The 19,110-nt window shown below is 37.6% G+C and overlaps 1 protein-coding gene across 2 annotated transcripts in view; it reads left to right on the forward strand.

Annotated features, from left to right (window-relative positions):
- Positions 1-60: 60 nt before the first annotated feature.
- SLC9A9 (solute carrier family 9 member A9) overlaps positions 61-19,110 on the forward strand; it is a 250,212-nt gene continuing 231,162 nt past the window's right edge. Inside the window, exons 1-4 of one of the 2 annotated variants that reach the window (XM_075507217.1) lie at positions 61-1,054; positions 2,184-2,282; positions 2,461-2,622; positions 12,837-12,998. The gene's annotated coding sequence lies outside the window, so the exon portion shown is untranslated. The remainder of the gene's footprint in view (positions 1,055-2,183; positions 2,283-2,460; positions 2,623-12,836; positions 12,999-19,110) is intronic. The other variant, XM_075507218.1, reaches the window with a different exon arrangement.

The following is a 19,110-nucleotide window of genomic DNA, read 5'->3' on the forward strand; positions in this document are numbered from 1 at the left end:
GGCGGTGCCGCCACGCGCGCGGGGTGGAAGCGGGGAGGGCGGGGCTCGGGGAGGTCCGTGCGCGCGCGCTGAGGAATGGGCGGGGCGGGAGGCGGGCAGTCGGAGGGGGCGGGGCGAGGCGCCCTTCCCGCCTCCTCGCCCCCGGCCCCCGCCGGGCTCTTGCGCCGCCCGGGTAGGGGGCGGAGGGGTCCGCAGCTGCGGCCGCCATGTTGTCTGTCTCCTGCCCCGCGGCCCAGCGGGAAGCGGCCCGCCTAAGGCTGGCCCCGGGCAGCGGTGCTACGCGAGCGGCGGGACCCGACCAGTGCGGTTTCCATCACCCCGCGCGGCTCTGCCCGCCCCTCACCGCCCGGCGCGGCGCGCGCCGCCCGCCCGTCTTGGAGGGTCGCCGCGGCGGCCCCGCCGCTGTTGCCTGGCGCGGCGGTACCGGCGCCAGCGCGGCTCGGACCTGCCGCTAAGCGGCTGCTCGCCGAGGCTCCCGCGCACCCGGCGAGTGCCCGGGACGCCCGGGCGCGGCGGGACCCGGCCTCTCGCCCTCGGGGAAGGCACGGCCTGTGCGGTGCCGGCACGCCTGGCTGGCTGGTGCCCGGCAGCCTGCGCGGGCTGGAGCCCTGCCTTTCGTGCCCTGTTTACGGTGCTTTTCCTCAGGAAAGAAGCACGGAACCGAGGTTCGTGCAAAACGCTTCAGACAACTCTGTAGTTTACAAACAACTGATACAGTAAACCCAGCTGCACAAACCAGTTCGGTTTGCTGGGGCCAGAGGACAGGTGTTCCAGTTTCAAGTTCCAGTGCTGGCACGGGCAGGTGATGTGTGTGATAATGTCTCGGTTTTATCGTGGGACCGCTACACCTGGTCATTTGAAATGCATTCATCCCGTCCCGAATCTGGAGGGAGGAACCTACAGGTTGTAGCCATCTAGTCAGCCGAATGAAGAATGTAGCGTGCTGGCAGACAGCCTTCGCAATCTTTCCGTGTCGATGTTACTGGCCGCAGGTTAAGAACCATTCTGTAAAACTAACACGGAACAGAGAAAAGGAGATTAAGAAGAAAAAAAGGTGAAGGTCTTAGTTCTTTCAATACTGCTTTTCTTAAAGTGAGCCTGTACTCTCCCAAGTTAAAGGCAACCTTCATATTGCCTGTTCAATCTCAAAAACGCAGCAGGGATATGATCGTTGGGGGAAGAAGTGTAGCAGACTGGATAATTTCCAGTCATTTCATTTCCATGATATATAAATTTAAGTGCTTAGTATCTAGAATATTGGAAATACATTTGTCTTTTTACATTACCATGTACTTATCTCCCTATGTACTGTGTTTTGACATTTATATGTATAAAAACAGCTTAAAGAATCCATCATGCTGAGATTTTGTCACTCTGTTGAGTGTGTACAGTGAACTTGCACCTCTTGGTGTTTATCGGGCACGACTGTATCTCATTCAGCATGCTTTGTTAAATGCTGTTTGTAGGGTCAGATCATCCAATCAGCAAGTTCTAGTCTACAAACCGCTGGTTTTATTAGAAAATAAAAATATATACATAACAAATAAATATATATAGTCTTCGTTAACTCAAGTCTTCATTTGTGGACACACTGCTTGATGACACGTTTCAAATAATAATAATAGATCCTGAAAGCTGAACTGATTTTTTTTGCTGGATGTAAACTCCAAACTCACTAGGTAAACATGTTTGGTCTTCTTTATGCGCTGGTAGTGTTTTTTCATCTAACAATATTTAGTCTATAATTTATTAAGTCACTAACAAATCCAAATATAAACAAATATATTGAATTAACTTTTATTTTCTACATTGCTTATTTCTCAAGCTTTCTCATTTGCTAAGTTACAGGGAAACAGCTTGATCCTTCTGAATATGAACAGGATATTTTAATCTTTACTAGATGAAAACATCATTTTAAAGTACAAAGAATGTTTAAATAGTTTAACTAATATGCTTTTCCAACAACAATGTAGTGTTCTTAATGCATGTGACATTGCAAACCCATAAATAAAACAAATCCGCTGTTTCTAAACAGATCAGAAAACTTGTTCCAAGTTACATAAAAGTTGCTATTATTTCTGGTTTCATTGATATTCATTGGAGACACTGGGGGTTGTTTCTGAGGGTTAAAGGAAGGTGGAAGCTGCCTTTTTATACAATGTGGCTGTAATTTGGTTTCACAGATTTACAAATTTTATTTAAACAAAGGAGACTGAAAGGAAGATGCAACTGATGCCATTTGGAAGACTGAAAAGTGAAAAAAAAATGTTGAGGCAGAGTTGGTAAGTAAAAGCAAAGGAGGGGGAGCAACTGAGTAAAAAATGGTTAATTCTGCAAGAATGACAGATGTATCTTGTAACTCATAAAAAGCATGATTTGTGAATGATCCATTTCAAGGTGCAGGGTACGCAAAATAAACTAGATAATGCACTATAACATATGCATTTCCTGTTTTTCTAGAGTTGCCACCTTCTGACTAAGCTTCAAATTAAACTACAGTAGTTTTCCTGTGAAGACTTCATTATGTATGACAGTGTAATTCATCAAAGATTCCAGTGACTGGAATGAAAATACAGACCATCAGTGGAGTGCAAGTGCATGAAGTTCTCTGATGCATAGCAGGTTAGTTTAGGTACAGAAGGCTTCTTTGCAGTAGCTCAGCAATAGGGTCTTAGTTTGCTGTGTGTTATGAAGTGTCATTCAAACAGTTACCTATTATTGCTGGCTCCATATATGGATTTTTTACATCTCCCATGACAATGTTGTGTTGGAGTTATGCATAGACCTTTAATGTAAGTGGACATACACTCCCACTGTTTTCAGAGACATCAAGAGGCCTCATGAAAATCACAGACTGTATGGCTACAGAGACATCTTACACAACATTAAATTATCTAGTATATCGATCTGAAAGACGACTTGAGTAGATCCAGGCTTTTTCTCTCCGTAATGAGAAAGCAAACAACCACCCGGAATTTAAACAGTTTAGAATGAAAAGATAATCCAGCAACTCTATATAAAGGTCTGATAACAGACTCCGGCTTACTAGGGCACTTCACTCTGAGCTCTTCTATTTCAAACTACAGAATGAGCAGCTGTCCAAAATGACAGCTATCTCAAAATCCTTGCAGATACTGCAAAATAGTCTGGAGTATCCTTCTTTTCTTTTCTTTTTTTTTTTTTTTAAATTGTCTAGAGACTCATTCCCACATTCAATCGCGGAATCACCTTGCCGCTTTCAAAATAAGGGATCATTGTCACTTTAACCAGGCAAGTCTGAAAGATGTGCCAGGAAGAACAATTCTAAGTTCTGCACCTTTTTAATCAAAAGTTTACACACTTCTGTTCACATGCATCAGACTGACTGCATACACATAGTTCAGAAGCATGTGTCACAGGAACGGCTGCAGTGGGCATGCCTGAGATTTCTGAATATTTTGCCTTTTTATGTTGGGGGATATCCACAGACTGAGACAAACATTCAATATGCTCACACATCTTTCAAATTTGATCTCTTGGCAGAAAAGAGAACATATCTGAAGAAATCTGGATATATGGCTGGCATGTGTAAACTACCTATCCAGCCAACCATCTATCCTAGTCATCTTAGAGACCAAGAGGGTTTGCAGTTACCTGAGGTTTGCAGAACACTGTTTGCAGTTACCTGAGGACACGTAGCATAACCTCTGTTCTGTGTTCTACCTTCTGCAGATTCAAAATCTATTTTACTATGTTGTACCACTTACTGTACAGCAAAATGAAATTAGTATTGTGGTTCTGGAAGAGTAACACCTAAAAGGTGGTTTAGGTTAATCTGTCATACGAGAAGTGGGAGGGAACGTCCTTCTTTAACCAATAAAGACTGCAGTAAATTGGTGTTTTAATTGTCTGTGTACAATACTAATTCCTACTTAGAGTGCAAGCAAAAATGAAAAAAAGAAGGTGACATTTTTTATAAATAATCATCACATTTTTAATTGGGTTGAATTTCATGCATGTAACATACTGTACATGCAGCAGCATAACACAAAAATACTGGCTCTAGAATTTTTGCCTTGAGCAATTTGGCATTTTTCCTCAATTTCTTCTTCCTTTTAATTGCTGTCGAAGTATTACATGCTTTGAACAGCTGAATAATAGTACAAGTGATTTTGCTGAATCAACATCCTAGCAAATGTGCTTTATCATCATACGCACATTTGCTGATTCTAGCACTGAACTTGAATATCAAAATCTGCAAAAGTATTTTTAAGTTCTCCTTTCTCTTTCCTTGCATCTTGAAGTATAGATTAAGGATGGTCATTATTTTTGTCCTTTAAAGTCAACATCTATTTTTATTCTGATTTCATGCAGTATGTTCTTTATACTGGTGTAACAATAAGGTGACAGTGCTTATGTTATTGTGTGAAGTCTATTTGATTTGTTTCTCGTGGAAATTTTGAAATCTCTCAATGAAAACAATGATTTGTTTTCTTCATTCAAACTTTACACAATAGTGTTACCATAAACACATAAGGTCTTTTCTTTCAGTGCAGAATTTTGCTACTTTTATGTGTAGCTTGATCTTGTTCAATTAGTTCTATGTGTAAGTCTTATATAGCATTTGATACACCTGTTTATTTAAATGTATCATTGCTTAATGTGGATTTTCAGGTTTGACTGCTGGTAGGGTTTAGGGGTTGTGTTTTTTTTTTTCTTTCTTCCTAATACCACTCAATGATCAGTCTGCAAGTTTTATTTTATAGTAATCAGAATTTTCATGGCATGGAAATTGTGGGCCCCTGAAAGTTATTATTATTTCTGTATTATTGTATGTAAGTATGAACCTGCTAAGACTGCACCAAAATTAATAGAAGATCTTTGATTGGACATTGGCTTGGACTTGTAGTGAGTTGTCCTGGGTCTGATGTTACTGATTTCAAAGGATTATTTACAAGTAATTATTCAGATTGGAAGACAGGACCTGAAAACCAACTCTCTAATTTACTTTATCATGTTCCTTCAGTGGTGACTGTCCATTTGTTAATAAAGTTATCTTACTGTAAACAGTGAAAATTTGTAATACAGGAAACCACATGAATGCTATTGGTAACTTTTGCATTCTTCTTTTCTAAAGGCGCTATTATTATAAATGAATCTCTAAGTGACTATGGGAATGCATTGCTATGGTAACCATGATCCACAACAGCAGCTGCTTGCTTTTCATTGCTGTTGCATATATACGTTAAAGATGATAATGTCTCTTCTTTCAGTTTTAGTGTGTTTAACCTGAAAGAAGACATCAGCATTTCAAAAGCTACACATCTAATGTCAAACAAAGCTAATCTATGAGTTAGGTTTATTTAGTCTTTCAGTTTCAGTCTTAGAGTTGTTGAAGATTAGCTAAAGCCTTAGCTTTAATGTGATTTTGTGCCATGAGAAATTACTGCACAAAGGGTAACACAACAAAGTCCCTTCCATACTATTTTCTCAAATTCAAAAGATGACAAGATTTTCCAGTAATTCAGTTTCAGCAAATGTCTTTATTATCAATACTTATTAATTTTTAGAGTAATTATAGTCAATAGTTATGAAGAAGTTTTCCCCCTTGCCAGCCTTTCCAGGAGGAATATATATTTATTTGGGACTTCTGTTCCAGTAGGCCTTTTTTTTTTTTTCTCTTTTCTTTTTTTTTTTTTTTTAATGTCCCATACTCTAAGAACTAAAATCCAGTCAGTTGTTCACCAGTTCTACACTGTACTCTATTTTACATTTTCAGAGATGTCTTTAGATCTAAGTGTGCCATTCTGCTATGCCATTTAGCTACTTCCTAAACAGTGTGTCTCTTGGTCCAGCAGGCAGAGGAAGTACAAAGCACGTACCTCATGTCAGTAAGAGTAAAGTAATCCCATTAATCTTCTTAACAATCTTGTGAGAGAAGTATTTTCTGTTATCCCTGCTTTAAAGATGAGGGAAATATAATGCAGAAAGATTACAAGTCAGATTGAAATATCTAGTATTACTTATAGAAGTAGAATATTACTTGGCATAGAAAAGGGTCAAAAGAATTAAAATCCTGTGTTATGGTTCGCCATGCTGGTCCTGTTATCTGCTATATCAAAACATGTGAACTCGGACTGGAAAAGGTTCAGAGAAGAGCCGAGGGGTGATCAAAAATACAACTTCCTTACTAGGAGTGATTAAATAAACCAGGACTGTTCAGTTTGAGAAAAATATATAATGGAGGGATATGATAAAAGTACAAGATGGTGAGTGTAATGGAAAGGCTGGATATGTCTCAGATGTTCACCATCTTTTCTACTGCAAGAACTACAAGAATCAATTAAAAACCCTACAAATTAAGGTAGTGGGATCCTGTTTCAGAGCAATAAAATGAGTACTGCAATGAGTAACAGAGCTGTGGAACTCCTCGCCAAAGAGCATCGCAGACGTTCAAGAGTTTATATTGGTTCTAAGGAAGACTGGACAGGTTCACAAAAAGAGAAGCACGTTGAGGCTAACTGAGTACACAGAAACTGTATCTGACTTTGGAAGTCCGTGAGCTGAAAAGGATTGCTCATGTGCAAAAAGTCTGCAAAAGTATTAGGCAAAAGTGTATGTCCACCCTATTCCTACTTCTTCATAGGCATCCCCTTCATGGATACAGTTAGTGACAGGATATTGGTCTACATGGATATTTGGTTTGGCCCAGTAGGCTTGTCCTTAAATGTCCATACCCTGTAAACAGCATTGCCTTTCAAAATATAAAACAACGATAAGGTATTTGGTCTTACTGTATTTGGTTTTCAGACATGAAACAAATGCAAATACTTCAAAGTTGTTGGCAGATCAAGTGTTTTGACAGTAGGTCCATTATTATTCTGTTTATAAAACATTGCATTTTTAAAAGCCTGGTCTTCAGTGTAAGCTGAAGGGCTCAAACACTTGCTTTCATGTTCATTTATTGACATATTTTTTAAAACCTAATTGAAAGTTTCCTGCCACTAGGGTGAATCTTCTAAAGGATGTAGAAGTTCTCAACTACATTTTGCAAACTTTCAAGAGTAGGGAACATAATATGAAATCACCAAGTTTGTTAAAATTAAGTCATACTGGAAGAAACAAATAAACAATTGTTGACTCTGAAAGTACTTACCACAGTAATGAAATGTAGAACTTGACTTAGAAATTGCTGCCGCAAAGGACACTACTTTTTTAATAGTTGAGGTTTTTTCTATTCCTTTATGAATATACCTTAAGGTGTGTTCATGCCACCCCCTGCAGCCCCCCCACTAGCAAAACCTTGCCACATAAACCCAATACAGAAATCTTGGAGGAAACTAAGTATTTCTAATAGATATACTTGCCAAACAATATTAAAGCTCCACCTGGCAGATAAATAAATAACTATTCCAAAGGAAAAGAGAAATGAAATAAATTTTACTGTCATACAAAATATGTGCTAGAACAGTTTATGACAGCTAATGAGAATGGTAGTAATGAGAAACATAAAACTAAATTCTAAACGATGATAACAGGAATTAAGTTTTAGTAAGGAGAGTAAATACAAAGAATAGAGACAGAACATACTGTATGGCAATAAATATGTTTAAAAATTAAGGTTAGGTGTAGAAAAGATAGAACACAGGTAGGAATTGGTAGATAAGTTCAAGCCTTAGCATCTCAAAATCTTGAAATGTTCCAATGCCATCTAACCATGGAGACACATTTCGCTAGCAAAAATACTTATATACTTGAAGCTCTGCTGTGTTCAGAAAGGCTGAGCATCTCTTAGAAGCTTTAGCCCCTTCAGAATTGAAAACAACTGTAAGCAATCCTTTGCCAGTGTCACCTGAATGGCTTAATTTAATAGGATGAAGGACACATCTACCAGATGTATCACATCTATCAGTTAAAGCTGCTTACCTGTTATCCTGTCTTTGCATCGTATAGGTCCTAACAAAGGATTTTGGATTCCACTTTGAGGGTCAAGAGCTGAAAAGCATTCCCTGTAGTGATGCCCTTTGTGAATACAGCCACAACAACCCAAAGACCTTCTTCCTTTGGAGTCTGCTAAATTGAAAAGTCTGGGAAGTTGGCCCAGCAGGTTTTTTTGTTTGTTCTTCATTTCCTAAATTAAGATTTAACCTAAGGGAATCTCTTAAATCTCAAGAAGTTTATCAAAATAATAAAAAAAGCAAGTCTTGAACAACGCAAAAAAAGGTACCGCTTATCTTTTTGTCTTCAAATGGTTTTAATAGGGCTGCCAATATAACTGTGTCTTTAAGTAGAGCTTCTGTAATACACTGCAAACTCTATTGTAAATAATTATAATCAAGGGACGGCACAATTTTAAGAATTTTTGCAAAGGAAGTGAAGATCTGATATTGGCTTCTAATTAGAAAAACGTTGCGGTCAAGATTAGGCTTTCTAAGTAAAGGATTAAACACTGAAAGTGTAACCCTGATCCGCTAATTGCCTACATGCCCCTCTATAACTAAGGATGCTTTTCTTCCTGTGAGGACTCTTCCCACTTTGTTTTCTCCCACTTAGGTCAGAACTGAAGTCACAGATGTCTCGGTTGTTGTCAGAACTGCTACAGTGTTCCAGATGCACCAGTATGAATTCCTTACAGGTTCAATTGTAAATGATAAATGAACCACTCATTTTAAACACAATTATATCTGGTAAGTGAGAGCATCGAGGAAGTATATGTTAAAGCAACAAACAGTAGAGGGTTTTTTAAAGGCGTGGAAGGCTCACTGACTATGAGAACAGGACTAGTAAAGAGAGTTTAAAATTTTTCTTCTGCTTTAACACTAAGTGTTATATAAAGCTTTGATTTTTACAGAATGGAGAAAATCCCCAAAAGGTGAAATGAGGCTTTTACATCTTACAATAGTGGATAAAACCAAACTAGTTTAATTACTCGTATGTGAAAGAGAACATTTAGAGACAGAACCTGGAGAATAACAAACCACACCAGGAGATATGGAATTTTAAAAAATTGTAAGGGCCATGCTTTCAAAGAAAAGTCTGACCACATAAGAATTTAGCCCACCTCTTCCCCAAAAAATACAATTCAAAAAAGAATGTAAGGGGTTTTTTGTAACTGTCAAAAATGTTATTTAGTCCAGAATCAGCACCATGACCATATAGGAGCTATGAAAAGTTCCCGGTTGTCCAGTGAGAGGGATTAGTTTAGTTTAGGAACAAATCTCTCCTAAAGTATTTGTCTAACAAAAGAGAAACTTATTCTTATCTCCAGCAAGGAAATAATTCTCTAGAACAATTTTTACCTTGGCTTATGCATTCTTTTCTTTCTTCTTAGTCAAGCAACCACTGAGGATTCCTAAAAATTCAATAAAACAGCCAAAATGTCTTGGAAGCAGAATTCTCTTTCAATGTTGCAGGCTGTTTTACAAGTTTGGAAAAAACCTTGCTGAGAGGCGGAATGCACTGTGTCACAGTCAGCACCTACTAACTGTAGCCAAAGGCTCTTCATTCAGAGCTGACATCAGCTCAGAGCATGGAGGCATAGTTTGTTCCCATCTACCTGTAAAGTACCGCAGAGCCATACCACTGCTGTCCCAAGGTCTTATAACAAGTCGGTAACAAGCCTAGAAGGGCAGGACTGGGGCCTTGTGAAAACAGATGAAGGCAGCCAAAGCTGGACATACTTTCATCAGGAAAATGGACTAGATGATCTTCAGACATCTTTTGCAACCTAAATTAATCTGTGATTCTGTGATTTTTCCAATTCAGAATTACAGAAGAAACTGTTGGTTGATTAAGCAATGGATTTAGCTTAATAAAGGGATAACTGACTGAAATTTAATTGTATGCAATATGTAAGACACCGGACTGGATGATTTAATAGTCCTTTCTGGTCTGGGAAACTATGAAGCTCATGAAAATGCAACCCATTTTTTAATGTTACAGTATTAGATATACCACAAAGTAGAAAAATGGATTTGATATATACTGTCACCTGCTTAGCACTTCTACTGAAGTTTTGTTGAGAAATAAAAAATAACAAATTACTGTCTAGTCGGCATAATTTAAAAGCCAGTTCTAGCTAGCTTTTGCTTCAGCCAACAGTTTCATATATGGAAAAACATACAGTGCTGTAACAAGGCCTACATGTTTGCAGACCTTATAATGAAGACGACTAGAATAAGGAATATCATAGTTAATCATTGCCCAGACTTTCAGGAAAGTTGGTTATGTCCACACAACTGAGGTTTATATATCACAGCCACAGCAAATTCAGCTTAAATAATCCAGAAGGACATGTTTCTTTTATTATAAGAAGCACAACTAAGTAAAAAAAGTACTGCTTCAGTGCTTAGCAAGGTGGCTACAGACCTAAGTGAGGTAAAAATTAATGAATGGGGAGCAGAGAATTAAAACAGAAAAAAAAATCAGTAGTAAAAAAATTGAGATTAAAAAATCATAAATAATAATCAGAACATTCATTAAGAAAGAGAGAAATGGGTTTAAATACTCAGTAATTAAAGAAAAGTCCACTGATTCATCTGTTAACTGACAGCTAATTAAAATCTTATAATCACAGAAAGTTAACAGGCAAAGTATTGAATTTGTATCTTTAACAACGGGAGCAAAGCCACAACCGTTGTTAGAGCTGGAATGGTCAGGAAAAACGTGGGAGGTTAACATCTTGAAAGGATGTGTAGAATCCCAATGCAAGATTTCAGCCAAGCTTGAAATTCAGTGATATTAGACATTATCTCTTCCTTCTGTAAGTGTTGTTATGGTGGCCCACAGAACATTAATGAGTTTCGACATGCATTTGTCTGCAGAAGCAATACTTGGGTTTGGTTTGTATAACTAGAAATATTTTTTAAATGGACCTCAAAAGTGCTACATGGGCATAGCTTATTCTTGGATAACATGGATACCGTAGCATATTCAAAAATAAGCAAGACTGTTAAGTTGTACTCTTATAAAAATAGAAACAGTAGTCTAAAATTGGAAAAACTGACACATGGATCAAATTAGAGATCTATCATACTGGGAGGAACAAGAGAAATGAGTAAGCTTAGATTCACTAATCACAACACAGATCTAAAGATAAAAAAATAGCCACAGATAGGATGAAAAAGAAAAAATTGACTCAATTTTAATTCACTTACAGTAAATGGGAACTAAAGGATTAGGGATATCACAGACAGAAAAGTTAATGACTTTTTAAATATGAGTTTGGGAACATGAATTAGACAAAAGGCAAGGCAAAATGATACACAGAATTTTGGCATCATATCTATTAATCACCTTAGCACTATGACTGAGCAAAATGTGATCACCTGTGTTAAAAGAAAGGTTTGGCATGCAAGTGCACCATGTTCAGAACTCCCATTAAAATTATTTTACTTACTACAGTTTAAATATTACAACCAGAAAGTACAAACTTAACCCAAAGCTAGTTGAAATTAATATCTGTTCGGTCTGGCTTTGCCTGCAGGATAACAGTGTGCAGGGGTAAAGTTGGTTTCTTTTTTTTCTGCTCATTAATTCACTGCATGATCTAGACTTTCATTAACTGGAAAAGGTCTAGAGACCTAAGACAAACAAATACATTTTAAAAAGACATTATTCACTTATTGTTTAACTGCTTACTAAAACAAAAAAGAAAGGAAAATTGCTTGACAAGGTAAAACATTTGGACAATGAAGACCGCATTGCCACTAATATATATATATATATATTATATATATTGACTGACTATCCTAAAAAATACTTTTTCTTGTTTGTACTGTAAAGCACTCAAAAAGATGTAAGTTTAAGGCTGGATTTTTTTCTATTTACCTGCCTCCTGTTCGGAAGACAGCTATAGGTCTGGTTTGATTTCGTAAGTTGCATTAGCCTTGAACATTTGCCAGGCTCAAAGGCAGCTTAAAAATGTTTGCAGTGTTATTCTAGTCATAAACAGTGAAATTAAAAAAAAAAAGGGTGCCCTATATTTCCTGGAAAGCAACAGTCTGCCTGATTTTTTAAAATTAAAGCACTGGAAGAAATGAGGGGATACAATTAAAGTAGCACTATTTATTTCATTTTCATTTATTTCAAATTTGATTTTCACTGGGTTTGGTCAAAAAATGAGTAGTTCACAGGAACAAATGTTAGTGACTGGTTTGACAGATGAGCCCACATTTTTTTAACTGGGTTCCATAAAAGACCATTATATGTTGCTGGTTACATAGTTAGAAAACATTGGTTCATTGATTCTGAAGTATTTAATTTTAAATATCTTGGATTCAACAGACTTTTGCTGAATCCAAGGTAGGACTCTCTCAGAACTCTACCAGGGTGCAGCCACGATAGTAATGGACAGTCTGAGCGTGTTTCCCTGTTACGAGATAAAGCGATAAAGAGCATACACCCACGCAAGCTGTGCTAGTGGGGAGAGAGCGAGCTGCTGGTTTTCCTCCCTACATATCCAGTCGTGAGGGTTCTCAAACAGTTTCCCTGTGAGTGCACTACCTGATGGTTTGTAATTGACTGAAAGTTCATGAAAGAACCTGAAGGTAACTGAAAGGTTGATGCTTGCTGGCCACACTGTGTTAGGAGGCAGTGTGCTTTGGGTCTTCAGACTGAAGTGGTTTATCCAGGGAATTTTGCAGATCAATTACAGAGCAGCCTGATTTTGTGTCTGAAGTTTGACTTCAAGATCACAATCTGAAAATATATGGTTTCTAGCATGCAATCATGAAAATGAGCAGAGCTGTATTTTGTAATTTGCAATCCAAAGAAACTTACTTCTAGGTATCTGAGGTCATGGGATTGAGAAGCAGCATTATAGAATGTTGTTTTATTAAAATGGCATGTCTTTCAAGTTCACAAATCATTCACATTTCAGAGCAAGTTTTGCAGCAGTCCTTATCAATCACTGATACATATTGTATGAGAGAGAGAGAAGAAAAAAGGAAATGGCCTTCCCAAGTCAAAACATCAATAGTTTCATCCTCTGATTCTGAATCAATTCCTACAGAGACAAGGTCAGTTAAATTACATACTTTCTGTACTTTACTCCAGCTGACAATCTGCTGGTTATAATGCAAGAACACAAGGGCTCAAATAGATTTTTCTGACATGGTGTGCCATCTGGCACAAAGCAGTCTTACAAATGCTGCTTCCCTGCTCTGCTTTTGCAGATCCAATGACAGCATAATTGTAAGCCCTGTCAGTTTTCAGTAGCAAAGTTAGCTTAATGCAATCTATCTGTAGGTATCAAAATCACTGTTGCCAGATGCAATGTTTCATGGTCCCAAGTTAAAGATGTAATTATATTTCCATGCAGAAAAATTCTCCAACATTAGAAGTACATTTGAAAGTGTAGCAGGATTAAAACAAGAAGTAGGGAATTGTATCTGTGACTGGTTGGTATATTGGTGCTTAATGGAGTAACACATTAGGTAGCAAATGAGTTATTTCACTGTTATGGGGCCAAATTGTGATCTCATTTCCTCAGATGCAAGAGAGATGAGAATCTGCTTTTAATAAGTGAAGCAGTAACAGAATGAACCATCACGCAGTAGTGCTGCTTAAGTGTTCCCAAGCAGCACTATCAGTACATCTCACTACTGAGGCAAGGATGCGTGTCTTTGCAACTTTGATTTCATAGCATTCTGAATGATGCTAGAATGTGTGGTAATGCTGTGATGCTGCACAGATGGTGACTCGCATAAAATTACTCTTTCATTTGTGACCCAACTCAGAATTCAACCTTAGGTCTCCAGCAGGGAAAGGACAGTAAAACAACTCACTGTGACAGTTTTTTTCTTTCAATGAAATTTTTAAAGGTCTGGCTGAATGCTGCTGTTACTGATGGAAATCTTGTTTCCTAGACATTAATGCTACAAGGAAAAAAAGACTGCAGAGTTTATAGTAAAAGCACCATGTATTCAGATGAAGAGCCAGGTCTGCAGTTCTGAAAAATACCTCCTAACAAAGATTCCATCATTTTTTTCCACACTTATTTACATATGGCACTAAACAGTGTTGATTTCACCTTCCTCAGTACACTATTCAGTGTTCAAGTTAAGGGAAGGCTCTCCTTCAACCTGTTTAAGATATAATATTGTTCAGTGGAGTCAATATACATTTCACGCTGTAGAGGTACACAAAAAAATTGTGTACACTCACATTTAACAACCATAATTTTGGCTGAACAGGTTGAACAGTTGAACTGTAGGAGTACAAAACACTTCTGAAAAATTAGAGAAAGCTATTTCATGTGTTTCTGATTTACCTACTCTGTCTTAAACTGAAGCAATGACAGTTGTTACTGCAGGTTTACAGGACAAATGAAAACATCACCCAAAGCATTGATTATAGCCTGGGATTTTCTGATTTCCCAGAAGATTCCAAACATATGTCACAGTTTTGCAGAAGTGACAAGTACCATATCTGAACAGATATTTTTTGGTATGCCACTGTAATACTTTTCTGTTTAGGCTGCATGGCTGGCAAGATCCCAGCGTTCTGTGATTCTGCAGTTTTAGAAATGCCATTCTCCCATGGAAAGCTCTGTGCACTGTGGAAGTAACTTAAAAATGGAGGCGCATGAGTTCCACTCCGTACTTTAGTGCATAGGGAACAAAGACATTAGTTTTCTCCAAATGGGATTGAAGTGGATGGCAGAGTTGAAAGAAAAGATGCATCTTTTGTATAGCTATTGGCAGCTTTTCTTCAACAGCGTATCCTATTTACAAATAACAACATTTTTTAGTATTATTTAAGAAATAAATCTTTTTCCCCATTAAATAACACTGTATTGGCTTCTATTTGCTTTGCAACAGAAGCTCTAAGAATGGTATTGCTAGGAATTTTTGCTTACTGATATGAATGCTGGAAACAAAATCCATTATTTAGAATGGATTTTTTGAAAATTGAAAATGTTGTCTCACTTACATGAAGAGGTTTGGACAATTTAAAGTAATTTCAATGCTTCCTTAGGACAAAGTATATACTGTATTTAATCATTTTAGCTAGTATTTTTAGAAATAGAGGCCTAAAGTGTCTAAATTCATATGTAAAAATCTGAAATGGGATTCATTTTTAAAATTAGTCCAGGTAGAATGGCAGAACACAAGTAACAAGTAGCGATTTGCTTGTTTTTATGGCAATATCACCTTTATGAACTGCAAAACAAATGTGTCTGCATTGGATTTAGATTGCATAGAGAGAAAAAGCCAAGCTGAAGCAGAATAACAATAATTTATGGCTGAGCAGATGACTAACCAAGCTAACCCTAGATTTGATTCCAGAGCAAAAGTTCTGTTTGAAATACATTGTTTATCTGGATAGCTATTCTTATGGTCCCTCCCATCCTTTTCAAATGAATGATAAATTTGAGAAGGATTGTCTCAAAGGGGTTCTTTCAATATCAAAAATTGTACTATTTTCCTTCATGAAATTATCATTTTAATACAAATTCTAAAAATGTTAAGGAAGGACATATAAATTTACCAGTTCCCATTTGGTATGCAAATATTCCTCTATTTGCCAACTATGACTGCTATTCAGTTTAAGATGTGCTCTTATATCTTTTAAAATGCCATATATCTTTTGAAATATCACATGAAAACTTAGGTGACCCACTTTTTTAAAAAAAAGCAGTGCAGTAAAAGGTATTTCTCAGTGCACAATATCCCATTTTGGGGATATGCTGAATGACATATATTAGTCAGTAACTTTAAATAATATATTAAAACATTTTTACAGACTTTTTTTTTCTAAAAAGTCTAGCTCTTATGTGAGCTGTGAATTATTAAATTCCATGGAACTGATTTCTATGGGGGATTTAGGAGGAGACTTTGAAATCTGAATTTTCATTGGGAAAATGCAACCCATTGTATTACCAGAATACTAACATATTCTCTCTTTTCTTCTACCATCTTAACACATGAAAAATATGTATCATTATAAAACATTACAATATCCACATTCCAAATATTTAATGTTATTTTTTGAATGCATAATTCCTAGATAAAGGAACAACTCATGAAGCCAGATAATGGTATTTTCAGTTTTGCTTCTTTTAAAACCCCTAAAAATTAATTAGTCTGCAAGATGCAAATGTAACCCAAGAAATTACTTTCTTTCAGAGCCAGTAACTGACCTTTTGCTCACCCATAATGTGTCTTTCAACAAAAGGTCATATTCAAAACCAGAATTAACAAATACTCAAACAAAATAGCCTGTGCTTCGCTGGCAGAGTCTTCCAGAGTCACAAAGAGAACCTTTAAGACTGCACATTAACTCAACCTGGCAAACATGTTTCATGATGTAATATATCACATTTAACACCCCCAAAAGACCCTGGTTTTTTCCATGTGGAATATTGTGGAATATATGAAGAACCACATTCAAAGGCTATTTCTCTATACATTTAGGAGGTGGGAAGAAGATGGAAGCAACAAGAGGAATGCTGAATCTTTATGACTGTTGTGTCTCCAAATCCAGTAAAACCCAACTCGTCAGGAAGCTGCAACTTTTCCTCTTTTCCAAGACCAGTTCAATTCACTCCACTTTGGAGTGACAGAATATGTGGGTGCACGAAAGTTCTGGGTTTTGCTGCTACTGAAATAAACAAAAAAAGGACTGCTGTGAGACATTGATCTAATAATCCCTTATTTTGGCTCTTCTCATTTTAGAGAATCTTGGTTCTGGTAGGTGAGGACCTGTCCTGCTATCTTCTGTACACCTGGAGGGCTGTACTCAGCAGGTAGAGTGTTGCCAGGTTTAGACTGTCAGACATGGTGGAGAGAATATTCTTCATGGAAGAATTCAAGCCGTGCTCCAGAGGAGAAAAGTCAAGCAACAACAAAATGTAAATCTAAGTTCAACACCCTTTTTCTTTCTTTTTGCTTGAAGCTGCCTTATAAGGAACAACTGTTTCTCCTGGCTTGCATCCAATGGAGGTGGACGAAGACTGGCAAGAGAGGGGATGACAAAGTGGATAAAGAACACTTAACACCAAGTCTGAGAACAAAGCAGCAATACCACAAGTGCGGCTTGGCTTGTATAACTTCCTACCACTTTCTATCTGGGATACTTAGCTCATTTCTCCTAAAATTATCTCCTTTTACTTTTAAGGATGTTGAGAAGATACTCTGTTTTTCCAAAGAAGAACCTAAGCTGTGAGAGACATGAACGTCCACAGAAGTCTCAGTGTCCCAGAAGCACACTGGTTAATCAGTTAAGCATTTAAGGAGCACTTGCCAGAACAACACGTGCGATTTGAAGACACACAAATCTAGTTTCGTGCCAAGCCTTTAGTAAACTGTGATGGTGAGCTCCTGTAGTTCCTCTCCCTACCAGTGTCAGAGAACTGCTGTAATTTTTAACATGGGGCATGGATGGAAAGAACATCCTCAAGCAGGGAATTAGTATCTGTTCTCCCTCAGATAGCAACAGACGCAGCTTTAAGTTTATTTGTTGCTCGTTTCAAATAGTGTATTCATACTAGAAGGATATGGAAAATAATATATCTCTTTCAAATACCAGAATATAGTTTGTCCATAAATCATACAAGAATGCACTAGGCGTCCAAGCAGAGTACGTGAATAATCCAAAATACATTGTGCGTGCATGTTAGAAGACAGGACAGAATTCCTCACATGCCTTAGAAATAGAACAGATTAGTCAGTACATAATTCATAAAGCTTTTTCCTGCAAAGCAGAGTAGAGGAAAATCTCACCAAAATTAGTGGTCCCCAGGAATTTTCAGTATTTCAGTCTCCCATGTCTCCCATAACATGATTGGTGGAAAATGTTCACGTAATGCCTAAGAAAGTGAAACTTCAGCAACAAAAACAATTGTTCTAATGTTATTCCTTGATCAGATTAACAGAGGAATGAAAATGCAGGAATCACCGTATGATGCTTTGAGTATGATGGAATTTATGTATAACTTTTGAATTTCAGCTCTACATTATAAATGGGTTTTGTGTATATAACTTCTTCAGACTGCTAACTTAATTTGAATGCAGTACTTGTTTACTTCCTCTCTTCTCTACCTGCAAGTTAAAGACCCAGAAAAAAAAAAAAAAACAACCAGCAAGGCATTGAGCAATTTGGATCCTATTCTAAGATGGCTCAGACTTTGGACCAGACGACCCTCGAAGTCCCTTCAAACCTGAATTATTCTTTCATACTGATTTTATGATGCTAAATCAATCAGAAATTCTGAAAGATAATTGCACAGGATTCATAATGGACAGTTGTTAACAATTCATGAGCCTCTATTCACAGAAGACCTAGCATGCATAAATAGCAAGAACAACCAGTTTGCCCAACAGGCTAGTAACAAAACAAAGAAATGCCTAATATGGACTTTGATCATCAGATGAGACTGACCACCAGAGGAGAGCAGAATTCATAAGACAGAAATTTTTTCATGATTTATTTGGGGAGTCTTCCACAGCTTATCTGTGGAGAGCAGGAAAAGAAAGAGAAGCAGAAATGACTGCTGCCACAAGAAGAAATGCCAAATTTTGAGTAAATTATATGAAGGGAAGAGAAGTGAGCCTGGATTCCCTTAGAGTCTTGGCCTGGGCCCCAAAACAATGCTACAGAGCAGTAAGCACACCAAAAGCATGGGAGGACATACAGAGTTCTAATGTTCTGTGCGTATCTGACAGTACCTGGGGAGTGACTCTAGCAGAAATCTATACAAAAGATGTGTTGATACAAGATGTGATTTACTAAAGACTTCAGTTTTTCTGTTGTAATGGCAATGTTTCTCCATTCTATACTTTTTCCTTAGCAAATTAAAAACTTCACTGTGATCATTTTGGCCTAGATCTTTAGAAAGGGATCAATAGTAGTTATTTCAGGTACTTCATGATTTTCTTTCATCTATTCGTGACTGCTTAAAATGAGCAGATTTTCATACAAAATATGCATAGTGGAAGTCTGTAAGAGGACTTCTGAGTGTTTTTTAATTTTGCAGCAGCTGTTGAAGTGGGCATGTCAGAGTTTTTATTCTGAGCTTGCTGAAAATTAGACATTTTATAATCTTGCCTGTAACTTAGACCTTACCGAGAGGATGAAGGGGAAGAACTTCTGTTCTTCTGATACAAACTCGCAGCAGATTTCCACATA

The sequence above is a fragment of the Mycteria americana genome, chromosome 7 (genome assembly GCF_035582795.1).
Source record: "Mycteria americana isolate JAX WOST 10 ecotype Jacksonville Zoo and Gardens chromosome 7, USCA_MyAme_1.0, whole genome shotgun sequence".
Taxonomy (NCBI): domain Eukaryota; kingdom Metazoa; phylum Chordata; class Aves; order Ciconiiformes; family Ciconiidae; genus Mycteria; species Mycteria americana.